Raw genomic sequence first — 14,333 nt, forward strand, 5'->3', positions numbered from 1 at the left:
CCCCCAGAACGCGGTGAGCTCATGTGGTTTCTTACCTCTTGCTCACCCACCTTGTTTCTCTTTGCCGCAGTCACGGTCATGACTAGCCTTTGACAGTGTCCACCATTTACCAAGCACCTGTGCTTCCACACGCTGACTCCTGTCACCCTGGAAGCAACTGTCTCACAAATCCCCCACCTCCTTCTCCTTTTCCCTCTTATTGAAACCAGCTCTGACTTGATGTAGAATCTCCTCTCTTGCTTCCTATGTTCTCATGTTCATACTTCTTTCTTTTTTTTTTTTTTTAATAAATTTATTTATTTTATTTATTTATTTTTGGCCGCGTTGGGTCTTCGTTGCTGCGCGCGGGCTTTCTCTAGCTGTGGTGAGTGGGGGCTCCTCTTCGTTGCGGTATGTGGGCTTCTCATTGCAGTGGCTTCTCTTGTTGCGGAGCACGGGCTCTAGGCATGCGGGCTCAGAAGTGGTGGCTCTCGGGCTCAGTAGTTGTGGCTCCCGGGCTCTAGAGCGCAGGCTCAGTAGTTGTGGCGCACGGGCTTAGCTGCTCCATGGCATGTGGGATCTTCCAGGTCCAGGGCTCGAACGCTTGTCCCCTGCATTGGCAGGCAGATTCTTAACCACTGCACCACCAGGGAAGCCCCATACTTATTTTTTATTCTGACTTTTTTTGAACTATTTCCCTATTTGGGTCACCACTTTATCTTCTTGCCATTTTTCCCTCCTCTCTATCACATTTTTTTCAGTACGTTCGCTTTTCCCCAAACCCTTTCCTGGGCAGTGAGCTTTCAGGGTGAGTGCTGGGTGCTGGCGAGCTTGCTTGTGTCACGTTGCGGGGGTGGGGAAGCTGGATCAGGGGAGGCAGAGAAGTCTGAAGGGCTTGGTGAGCAGCACTCACAGTGACAGGCACAGTGCTGGGGTGGAGGTGTGGGACCCGAAAGACCCCTCAGTTAGTCAGATCGCTCTTCAGGTTAGCAATCTCCGGGGGAATAAAAGCCCACCTTCTCTGAGTATTTAAAGTACACACCCTTCCTAGTGAAGATCTTAAGAGACTTGAGCTCGCATCAGAGTCACAGAATCGTCTAGGGGCTTGTTAAAACAGATTGCTGGCCCCGCCCACACCCCACCCCCATCCTGATTCTGTAGGTCTGGGGCAAGGATTGGAACATGCAATTCTAATAGCTTCCAGGCTATGCAGGGGCTGCCTGCCCACAGACCACTACTTGAGTAACACTACTTTGCAATGCTTTCCATTTTTCTGATCTCTAATTTAAATAATTCTGGATACACTTTACAGCAAATCACCTGTATCCTTCTTTCTGTGGAAATGATCAGCAGGCAATCCCTGCTGAGTGACACTAACTCATTAGATTATTTTCTCATGGTTAAATAATATGAATTTCCTTAGCTTTTTATAAAATCTATTCTATAAATCTTTCTTCACTCTATTGCTCTCTTCATTTGTTCTACCAGTTGTCTACATCATCCTCCAGTTGTAGAAATGCAAACTGAATTTAATAATCTATATAGTATTGAAACCAACAGGACCCTGTGGGGCTCCTGGGCATGGAAGCCTTTCTGTGTGCCCCCATTCTTGTTTGTAGGGAATAGACTCCTCCATGACCTTCCCTGAGCTCCAAAGGGCAGGTTCAAACAGTTGCTAATCAGGGAAGGGAGGGGATGTAGAAACAAAGGAGGATCAGTCAAGAAACAATAGGGCAGCCTTGGGACAGGACCCTGGTTCCGCCTCAAGGGATACACATAACAGTATTTTTGAGCTCTTCTGCAGAATAAAACCCCCAACAAGTGGAAGATGTTAACTACTTGATGAAGCATTCTTCATTCCAGAGAGAAGGTCACAGTTTGATAACCTTGAGTCGCACAGAAACTCATCAGGAGACCACCTGAGGTCAGATTAAAGGAATGCAGGCCCTGCACACACCCTGATCCTTATCAGCAACCCCGAACTTGAACCACTGCTATAAAACTCCTCACCAAACCCTCCCAGGTTGGGACACACAGTTTTGAGGGCATTAGCCTGCTGTGTCCCCCTTTGCCTGGCAAAACAGTAAAGCTGTTCTTTTCTACTTCACCTAAAACTCTGTCTCCAAAATATAATTTGGCACTGGTACACAGAGACTGAGTTTTCGGCATCATTGTTTAAATTGAAAAGAGACTTGTCTAATTCACACTTTAGTGTGTGATTAACCTTTTTTGGGTTTCCATATATATTTATTAAATTTAAAATATATATATATATTTAGCACCCACATATACTGTACTGTACAAAATGAACTAGGGACACACAAAAAATTAACATATGGACCCAGCGTTCAAGTTACTTTGAAACGCTTTAGGAATTTAAAACAAAACAAACTCACAGAGAAATAGAACTTTTGGAACTGGAGTGGCCCATTTAAACATTAAGCCTTGAGTAGCAATATGAAATTGAAACAGCAATCCAAGAGAAAATAATTGTCAATCATGCTGAAATGAAAAAGAATGACCCTGATAATAACTGTTCATTTGTGTATTTGTACCCATACAAATGTATTTTCTGTCACTTGATACATGCCACCTTTTTGTAATCATTTGCTGTGTAAGTCCTATCTACTCTACTACCACTTAAAACCCTCTAAGGTGGAGTTGACCTCACATCTCTTCATAGTGTTAGCAAACCCAAGTCTGTGTGCCTGATGCACTGTGAGGCCAAACAAATGGAAACATTGGAGTTTGGAGCAGAGAAAGTTTTACTGCAGGGCCGAGCAAGGAGAATGGGTTGCTTGTGCTCCAAAACACTGAACTCCATGGTGGTTTTCGGGGAGAAGTTTTTAATAGGCAAAGTTCGGGGTGAGGGCTGCAGGGTGTGTGACTTTCTTCTGATTGGTTGGTGTGAGCACAGGGCAGTGTTCCCAGAATCTTGTGCTCAGCCTGAAGTCACCATCCTCCACCTGGGTGAGGGCCTTAGCCTCTGCTGAAGAACTGGAATATATTGTTATGTATATTCCTTGTGGAGGAACCAGGACCCTGCCCCAGGGCTGCACTGTTGTTTCTCTGCTGCTCCTCCTTTGTCTCTGCATCCCCTCCCTTCCCTGATTAGCAACTGTTTGAACCTGCCCTTTAGAACATCATGAGCTTAGTTTGGTGCTAGTTTGAACAAGATGCTGGAATTTATGTTTTTCAAGTCTCTGGTAAAATATTTTTACAGTTTTTAAATATTAAGGTTAGTATCATGATTCATAGTTATCTGAAGTATGATTATCTGTTTTTGTAGATAAATTGTTGATCTCATTCACAGTTTCCCTCTCTGTAAGTAGGTGTCCCTCTCTTGCATTAGTTGGACATTGATGCTTCTAAAGCATGATGGCTTGTGTGGCACATGTGGATTTGGGGCTTTGCCCTGACCTAGCACTGATGTGCTTAAAGTGATTCAGCTTTGTATAATATGAATCAATCTTGGCCAACATTTCATCCTTCTTTGAGCTCATAAAGGACCTTATATTATTCTCTTGTCACATGCTGCCCTGGATTGTTATGGAAGACTAGCATACATCCTGCATAGAAATATTTGTCCAGTAAATCAAGAAATGAATGAAAAAAGTCTGGGGAGAATTCTGTATCACCTGAAATTCACTAGCAGACTTTTTTGTGAATATAATTTTAGTAATTATAGAAGTATGATTAATAACAGTTCTCATATAATTTTCAATCTCCTCATTAAGCCCACATTCCACCTGGTGTGTGTACATATATATTTTCCCCATGCTGTAAGTGCAATGAACACTGGACAGAAGATACAATGTAACTTTGTCTTGTGGTCATTAATAAATCTTCCCTGGAACACTCTCATGAACTGCCTCTTGAGATATTCTGACTTCAGCATATACTTCATGGTACCTGGTTTAGTCCATAATCAAAAGCTTGAAGGTAAAAAATTTCAGAGGAAAAATAATTCATCCTGATACCAGACTCATGATTAACACAAGATACGCTATATGTGTAGACTTCTTTTTTTCTACCACCAACTTTGTGTCCTGGTAAACAGTTTTCAGTTCTAAGGCTGAGAGCAGTATGCTATTGCTGGTGCTGAAACTGTAGTAAAGAAACTGGAAGGAAGTTTGTATATGTTAAAATGCAAGTTTTTCCATGGGCTAAGCCTTCTTCAAACTAATTTTCAATGAAACAGTGGGAAAAAATCAATTTAAGATCGATGGAAGCCCGTTGCTGATATGAAGGCCGCCATTACCATTGCTGAGACTTGGGAAGACTAACCAATAACTGTAGGGCAGTGGCTGGAAGAAACTATCACTTGACTCTCATCAGGGCTTTAGGCAGAGGGATTGCTAAACACAGCACTGGACATTCATGTCCATAAGGACCATAGCATCCCTATCCTGTAAATGCCTCCTTGATTACAGTTGCCATTTTTGAGGGCATGCTCTGTACTCTTATCCATGATGCTTGAGTGTACTTAAAATGCAGTCTGACTCTAGAAGGACCCCTGCAGGATTAGATTGGAGGTATCAGGATAAACTCATGGTTTTTAATATATAAAGAGAAAGGAAATAGATGTAGAGTACAACATATGTGTGCAGGAACCTATGTACGTGTGTGTATATACATGTATTGTGTATACATGTATGTGTATGTATATATAGCTGTTTCCTTTTTCTGTGAGCCAAGAGGGTCTAGAAGCAGTGACACTCCAGTAGCAATGAACATACCAAGTGTCCAAATTTTTATTTCTAAATATTATTCTACCCAGAAGTAGAACAAGGGCTGTGAGAAATGGTGATTGTAGGACTGGGATGGGGAAGAAAAAGATGAGCTTGGAACATCTTGCGGTGGCAGAGAGTAGAGAAATGCTCAAAGAATGACGGAGACAAAGCAAAAGAAGACCCAGGCCATTATGAAGGAGCTCCCACAAGACAAACTTGCAATAATTTGACCATCAAAATAAATGTTTATGGACTGTAATCCATTGAATAAAATAAAAATACAATGAAGTCAAAAACAACATTAATATGTAGGGGAGATTGGAAAGTTTTCCTTATGATAGAAATCTAACTCCTTACTGTAGAAAGAATGATGAAAATAGTAATATTACTATTTGACAATATTTGAGGTTCCTGGACCCAATTTCAACTTGGGAGGGTGTTCCCACACCACCACCAATTCTCTGGACAACTGAGTGTCCTACAATTTGACTTAGTTCTGACACTATCCGCCTGCCCCTTCAGACTCCAGTCAGAAGTCCAGATTTTCACCTGTGCTTCTGACCAACCGGCTATAAATCAAAGGTTCCCACAACCCCCTCACTGAGTTCAATTAATTTGTTAGAGCAGCTCACAGAACTCAGGAAATCCATTTACTCACTAGATTACTGATTTATTATAAAAGGATACAACTTGGGAACAGCCAGATGGGAGAGATGCATAATGGAAGGGACACAGAGCTTCCCTGCCCTTTCCAGGTGTCCATTCTCCCCACATCTCCATGTGTTCACCAACCTGGAAGCTCTCTTGAACCCTGTCCTTTTGAGTTTTTAAGGAGGCTTCATTACATAGGCATGTTGATTAAATCATTGGCCATTTGGCAGTTGATTCCATGTCCAACCAACCCCTCTCCAATCCCTGAAGGTCAGGGAGATGGGACTGAAAGTTTCAACTCTCTAATCATGTGGTTATTTCCTCTAGTGACCAACCCCCATCTTTAGGCAATCTAGGAACATTCCAAAAGTCACCTTATTAACATAACAAAAGACACCTTTATCCTTCTCAGCACTTCTTAAGAAATTCCAAGTGTTTTAGAAGCTTTGTGCCTGAAATGGAGAGGAAGACCAAATATATATTTCTTACTGAAACAGAGCAGTATCCTGTGGGGCCCTCCCAGGTACAAATCCTTTCTGTGTCTTCTGTTTCTTGTTTGTAGGAAATAGGCTTCATTCAACCTCCTTGACCTTCCCTGAGTTCCAAAGGGCAGATTCAAACAGTTGCTTATCAGGGAAGGGAGAGATTGCAGAAACAAAGGAGGAGCAGTCAAGAAACAATAGTGCAGCCTTGGGGCAGGGTCCTGGTTCCTCCTCAAGGAATATACATTACAATATCTTTGAGTTCTTCTGTAGGAACTAAGGCCCCCACCCAGGTGGAGGATGGTAACTTCAGGCTGGGCACAAGATTCCTGGAGCACTGCCCTTTTACCACCAACCAATCAAAGAAAGTCTGCACACAGTGGAAGGTAACAACTCTGACCCCTTCCTCAAATGATTCTCCCTTTAAAAACTTTCATGTTCAAGCAGAATCTTTGGAGTTGGTGGACATGAGCCCACCTTCTCCCCAGCTTGCTGGCTTCCTGAATAAAGTAATTTTTCCTTCCCAACCAACACTCGTCTCTCAAGTGGCGAGCAGCCAAACCTGAGTTGGATAACGTTATAAGTCACAATATCACAGGCAAACACCTTAGTGATAATTGATTCAGGCAAGAATCATCAGTGGATGCAAAAACTATGAAAGAAAGTTGGATATTATTACCAGGATATATACATAGTCTCAAACTATCCCCCTATAAGATACATGTTAATTATAAAAGGAAAATAGTAACTTACAATGGATAAACCAGGCAGACATCCCTTAACCATTTGATCAAAGTTATCATCACTAGAGTCTGTGCCTTGCAGTCTAAGACTGCCAGGAACACTCCTGTAATTGAACAAGCAGTGAGGGCAAACGCACGCATGGGAAACCCTGGGGCCTCTCAGTAAGAGGGTGTGAATAAGGACTCAGGATGTGGGCTTGTTAAGTCAACCCTTGGGAGAAGGGTTAAGAAAGTGCCTGGGGATTGGAAGCTGTCAGGAAGCCGGGGTAATTCTGTCTTGGGTATCTCATTAAATCTTATACAGGAGGAAGGAAGACTAGACTGAAACTAGAGCTATAATTGATAAAGAAATCACAGGTGCACATATCAGCTAGGATAGAGGGATATTTGACCATTTGTATAATGATGACAATATTCATTGTTTTGTCTGTGTTCAGGCATGATAATGGAAGGGCCTTGTCACAATGTCACAGAGTGGCCTTGACTAATATTGACGTTCTGGGAAATAGTTTATGTGCGATAGATCACCAAGGCCCAGCTATGAGTGCCAGCCCAGCTCCTAGCAACACCAAGGCCTAGCTGGTGGCATCCTCAGCTCCCAGATGTCAGGCACTGCTTTTTTCATTCTCACTAGTAATGGGACAGATCAACATCACATGCATACTGATATGAGAAGGAAAACATCATCGCTCTTGTGCATTCCTGCCAAAAATGCAGAACCTGAATCTAATCATGAGGAAACATCAAATACAATTTGGTGGATATAGCAGGCCTGTATTCCTTAAAAATGTCAGTGTCGAGAAGGAAAGAGACTGAGGAACTGTTCTAGATTAAAGAAGACAACCAAACATGAGTTGACTGCATTATGATTTGGAACTTTATTTCACTGTAACAGACTTTACTGGGGAGATTGGCAAATTCTGAATAAATCTGTAGTTTAGATAATTGTAGCAATGTTAATTTTCTGATTTTGATAATTATACTGTGATATATAAGAGAATGTCTTTACTTTTAGGAAACACATTGAAGGATTTAGGGGTAAAGAGGCATCATACTTACAGCTTATTCTCAAACAATTCAGAAAAAAATGTACATATTTGTTTATGAATGTGTGGGTATGTGTGTGTGTGTGTGTGTGTGTGTACAGAAAGAAAGAAAAAGAAAGGATAAAGCAAGATTCAGAAAATCTGGGTGAAAAATATAGGGAATTCATATTTTTGCAACTGTCCTAGAAGTTTGTAATTAGGTACAAATTAAAAATTAAAAAAAAAAAATGCTTTTCTCTTCCCATTTACCAAGTGCTTTTCTTTTTTGAATGAAAATATCCTGGGTGAATAGCCTCAGTGTTTCACTCATTGCATTCTTGAGTAAAATATCTGTTTACATTCATATTTACATTTAAGTCTCCAACCTTAATTTTTCATGGCTATCCAAAGGCTGACTTGTAGGATTTCCTTGGGAAGTGGATAATTCCTTCAGCAGTTCTTGTATTTGGTAAAATTTGTTTTAATTCATCTTTTCTTTTTTTAACTCCATAGATGTGAATTGCCAGGAACATATGCATTAAACTTTGTTTTGAAAAATTGTCTTGGTAGTGGAGGCACTGCCTCACTGAGAAGTGACTCACAGGTAAGCATCTAAACAGTGAGCGCTTTCTCTTTTGTGTATTTTCCCACGTGTTATTGACACCAGCCTGTATCAACAACATTCTATGAAACATATACACTAATACGACAGAGCTCTCAGTTCAGAATGAGGAATAAAACAGGAGTGAAGTTTTTTTGGATAACTTCTTAGTGAAACATAATTGTTTTCATTTTAGTGAGTGTCGCTTTAGGGGATTTGAAGACCATATAACAAGAGAAAAAACTTAGCATATCTCGACGTTTAAGAAAATAGTTCATATATGACTTAATCTTGAAACTGAAGAGTATTTAGTATTCTATAGGTTAAGAAGAGCCATTATTTGAAGTAAAGAAAATTGTTATCTTATAACCATGGCGCAGAATCAGCTGATGCCAGATACTATGGCATTGGGTTCAAATATGCCTGGGTCATCCCAGGAAGGAACAAAAGTCCATAACTTTAACTCAGTCCAGTGTATCACTTAGCCTTAAATTTTGCCTATTATTTTGTAACTTTGCTATAGACAGATCTTCTTATTATTGACAACTGGTGGTGGCTGTGTAATTTTTAATAAATGCATTGTTACAATATCTTTTTAGTGGGCGTATCTCTTAGGTTCTCACATATGTGTGTGGGAGTGCCTTACCATTTGGACTCCACTGTCAACCTCATCTGGCCCCATGACCTTTCAGCGATGACCCAAGGTTTGGAAGAATTGTAAGGAAGAAAAACAAGCTTCAGTGATTCCCAAGGTGTGAGGACTCCCTGCCTCAGAATCACCTGGGGTGCTTGTTAGAATGAAGATTCCTAGCTCCACCCCAGACCCACTCACTTGGAAGCTCTTGATGTGGAGCTCAGGAACCTGCTTTGTAAATAGCTCCTAAAGTGATTCTGAGGCTTCGAATATAGGAAAAATATTCTCAGTAGAACTGGCCTGAAATGAAATTTTAAAAATTGAATGATCTTTATCCTCCTCTGTATCTCTTTCATATTTCTTTCCACAGCACGTACTTAATCAATATCTCAGATTAAAATACATAAGAAGTCATAGAAATAATTTTATTCAATCCAAAATTTAAAAGGCCAGAACTACATAAATTATCCTCAGTTCAGCTTCTCTGTAGTTCTGCTGTCATACTTTTTTCATTTGTGCTTCACCTAGAATTCAGCTACCAAGTAATATATTTTATTTGTAACTGTGTTCCCTTAGTATGTGTTTTTAAAATTTCTTAACTGTCATTATATCAAATAAAATCTTATTTATCCAAATCATTTAAATAGAGGTCACTTTTTTTAAATGTGTGACATGAAAATTAGTAACTATAATAGAATCCTCTAAACATTCAGTACATTTCTGTTTGTTTTGTTCAACAAGGCAAAACACTTGGACAAATGGTACTGGACTTCCAGATAAAAGGTGTTCCTGATTTAAAGTCATTAGTAGATAGATAAAGAGCTTTGGCATTGGGAAACTTATTGTTTCTTAGTACAAATGAAAAATTGAATCCAAGGTAAAAGGACATAGAAAATACATATTATAAGTAAACACCCACTTGGGTGGATTGAATACCAGCATTAATAATGTGGTCACTGGAAAGTAGAAGAGAGTAGGTGATTTTTAACACAGAACTATAAACAATAAAGGTTTGACATATGAGACAGACAAGAAGACTGATAGATATATTCCTTAGGCATTTGATAAAGGTGTTCTTTTATTCTGCAAAGCTTATACTTTAAAACCTTAATAAACTGTGATTTGTTTAATAATATGTTCACTTTTAGTGTATCTCTCTGATACCCAAATCCAAGCTTGGCTAATCTTGTGATTTGTTTAAAGAGTATCTTCCTCTTCCTTGTTGTTTAAACATCTTATTACCTATTCTAAATCTTCATGCATAAGTGTACAGAGTAAGTTCAGGTTCAAAGAAGCAGTCTATCAATTACTTACACAATTTTAACACATTCGTAGTATCCTCACACTGATTTTGAGAAAATAGAAAATATTTGAATATTTTATCCTTCTCAGTAGGAAAGAGTTTGAAGGTTAATAGTATACTGACCTAATACCCTGAACTCAAATTAAGTTCAAGGTTGGCCATAAAACTATTTCTGCATTTTAGTCCAGGGGACAAACCACTTTTAACTTAACTATAAATATTTTCTATTTGTAAATAGTTTGGTGATAATTTTGAAGCGATTTGACATAATAAAAATGTGAGTAAGAATTTTAATGAATTATCCTGATGAGTCTGATTTTCCTTAGTGTCCATCATGACTAGGATTCCCTCATCAGCACCCCACCACTCCTCTAATTTAATACTAGAGATTGACATCACTAAGGAAGAGCTTAGTGTTACTTGACAAATGGGGAGAAAAAAGATCAAGCTCCTGGGAATATGCTTGTAAAATGTACTGTAAACAAATGCTCTGAATAGGAATGGAACTCAGAACTCTCTCATTTTTCATTAAGATCTGTGCCATAAGCAAATGGCCTGCTGTCACTGTGTCAACTTATTATACACCCATCAACTGGCATGAGTTCCCTCGTTGCATCAAATCTTGAGGCATCTATGCAGACTTTGCCAGCTTTGGGAGTTTTCTTCTTCAGAGTCTACAGCACAAACTAGAGTGAGTGGGTGAAGGCAATGCAGTCTTTTTGCTTCCACTTCCAGATGTTTCCAAAGCTACATTTCTTATCTGCTTCCTGCTCTCCTGACTCAGGGGAACAGCAGTCCTTACTCATCAACAGCTCTAAGTCTCCTACCTGGAGCTTTGGTCCCATCGAGTCCCACTTTCTCTGGGACTGACTTCCATCAGCTATACATTTTTCCTCTCCCCTGATTTCCCTTCCTTTTATGTACAGATATCCTCATGTGTTCTCCCTTAAAACAAACAACAAGAAACCTTCCATTTGATCCTTTTTCCTTTTCTTCACTGCAGAATTTTTGGAAATGATCATCTCCGTTTTTTTGCCTGGCCCTCCCCCTTGCCTAACCCTACTGCATCCACCCGCATTAGTCTGGCCCCCTCCCCAGCACTAGGGCCTTCCTTATTGCCTCATCCAGGGGCCCCTTGACCCCCTTGCTAGCTTGTCTGCCTTGGACACTTCTGAGCCCGCCCTCCTCCGCGACTTTCTTCAGCCTCTCCTCCTGCTTCAGACACCTTGGCGACTCCTCAGTGCCCCTTCCCTTTCTGCAGAGCTCTGTCCAGGACACCCCTCCCCCATGCCGAGTGCCGCCCCTGGCAGCTCCCCCTCCTCCAAAGACTTCACCTGCCACCTGCATGCTTCTGACTCCCATAGCTCTTTCTCTTGGCTAGACTCTTCTCCAGAGATCTTGCTTCACCATTTATCTGCCTATGAACGTCCCCAATTGAAAAGCTGTAGACTCTAGAAACAACAGATCCCAAGCTGAACTCATTTTCTTCCTCCCACAAACCTATTCCTGCTCCTCCCTTCTTCCTCTCTGTGAAGGGTTTCACTCTTGTCTACTTGCTCCAGCAAGAAACTTCAGAGTCCCCCCTGGGTCCCCGTATTCCTCTGAGCACTCTGGCCACCAGCGCTACATCATGGTCACCAAACCTTGTCAGTCTATCTCCACAAATACCTTTCAACTTTTCCCCTGCCCCTCCATCTCCTGCTCCTTATTCTAGCTCCTTCCCCTTATTCTAGCTCTCTTCCCTGGACTGCTAAATGGCCTTCTGATTCCAGCTTCTCTCCCTTCTCCCTCCAACCCAGACCTTCTCTTTCCCCTTTTTGAAAGCCTCTCACAGCTCCCTACTGCCTGCAGAATAAAGTCTGAGCTCCTGGCATGGTCTAGGGGGCCTCCACGGCCCCCTCAAACCTCCGGGGTGGGGCTCTAGCCTCTGCTCCTAGAGAAGCATACACCTTATATTCTGGTTGAGCTGCATTATTGCTCTTTGTAAAACATACCAAACACTTTTAAAACATCTTGCCTTTATTCATGTTTCCTTAGCCTGCCTGGCCATTTGGCATTAACTTACCTCTACTGTGTGTGCCTAACAAACTCTAACTCCTCACGGTACAACTTCGGTGTTATCCCAGCTCCCACTTTCCCTGCCCCAGTTAGAATGAATTGCTCCTTCATCCATTTCCCAGCACCTGTAGTACATGCTCCCGTTTCAGTACATCACACTGAATTACGGAAGTTTATTTAGGCCTGTCTCCTCCTGGCCAGGTTCTATGTTCCATTAGGGAGGAGACTGCACCTCATTCACTGTTGTATTTCTGAGCCCACACAGAACCTGAGACGAAATATTCAACAAGTCCTTATGGAGGTAGATTAGAGATTAGAATTCTGCCATCCACATTCACAGAATTTCCTACTACTGTATGGATCTTTGCCACCTCTTGCAAATTTACATGAGAGCTATGGATAATCTGCAGATTGCTAAATGTGTTCCAGAATGAAAACTATTATGTAGCCATCATTTCTTGAATAAGAACTAAGTATTGCTCTTAAATAATATATGCATGTTCATTCTTTAATCCTTACAATAACCTTGTGAGGTAAGCATCATATTTATCATCATACTCATTTTAAAGAGCAGATAACTGAGACCAGAGGGGTTAAGTAAATTACCCAAGGTCACAGAGCTAAGTAAAAGAACCAGGATTTGAACTCAGGTGACTTGGCTACAGAGTAGACATTCTTAACAACTGCCCCGGACCGTTTCTGCTCGTAGTGTGCTGACTCAGCCTACCCCTTGGTTTTTACTTATTTGGGAGGAACAAATGTATGTGACTTCAGGAATACACAGATATTATGACTCAGCACACTTCGTCTAATCTATTTCGCTATTTGGGAATATTTTACTGATATAAATAATTTTTCGATATATAATCTGTAATTTTAAAATAGTTAAATAAAATGTAAATTATGCTAATATTTTATTATCATTATGACTTGCTTTATAAATTTGACATTTGGCTAGCGGGAAAATACTAAAATGTACTACTTCCGTTTTTCTCAAAGAAGTGTGGAAGTTTAGAATCAAAGGGACTTTGAAGGTCACTCAAAAAGATGACCCTTTACCCAAGGCAATACAATCTTAAACACAGGAATAATTTTGAAATATTAGCCAATAGATTTAAGATTCTTAACTAATCCAAATATGAGTAACTTATAATTAAAATTTTAAATACAATGGTTAAGATAAAATTGTAAGTAGGAGTTTTTATTGAATGCCCACCATGAACTTGGAACATTTATGAATACTGTTTTAATCAAGGATGATACATTTCTAGATAATATTGCTGAAATGAATTTTATTTATTTATTTATTTGTTTATTTATTTAATTTATTTTTGGCTGTGTTGGGTCTTTGTTGCTGTGCGCGGGCTTTCTCTAGCTGCGGCGAGCGGGGACTACTCTTCGTTGCAGTGCGCGGGTTTCTCATTGCGGTGGCTTCTCTTGTTGCAGAGCACAGGCTCTAGGCACGTGGGCTCAGTAGTTGTGGCACACGGGCTTTGTTGCTCTGTGGCATGTGGGATCTTCCCGGACCAGGGAACGAACCCGTGTCCTCTGCATTGGCAGGCGGATTCTCAACCACTGCGCCACCAGGGAAGCCCCTGAAATGAGTTTTAAAAAGTCACAGTTTTGGTCAAGTACATTTATTAAAATAGCTCCTTGGCAATACATCGTTTTTACAATATCAATAATCACTCTTTTTGTAGTTATTCTTCCTTAATTTGGTATTCTGAAAAAAGAATAAACCTCTGCTAGATATTCTACATTGGAGGCCTCACTTTATTTTTTTTTAAAAGGACAAAAAGCAGAAATTGTTATTTGAAAAGCAAATGGTATAGCCATAAAAGACATATAAGAAAATCTGCTCCCTTTCAACAAAAGGAAACACAAATGCAGGAGGAACCATAGTCTAAGGAAACAGAGTTTAGATTTTGTCATCTTATACTTGACTTGGTGGTGAGGTGTGAAGGACTGTCTAGAGCTATTGCTACTTTGAATTCCAGAAAGTTCAGGAGAGTCATCATCGCCAGTAACCGCTTCTGTAGATGAGTGGACCAGGGCATGAAAAGTTTAACCAATATACTTAGAATAACAAAGTAAGTTGTGACAATATTCTTGGTGATATAGGAC

Source organism: Balaenoptera musculus, chromosome 5 (genome assembly GCF_009873245.2).
Source record: "Balaenoptera musculus isolate JJ_BM4_2016_0621 chromosome 5, mBalMus1.pri.v3, whole genome shotgun sequence".
Classification (NCBI taxonomy): Eukaryota; Metazoa; Chordata; class Mammalia; order Artiodactyla; family Balaenopteridae; genus Balaenoptera; species Balaenoptera musculus.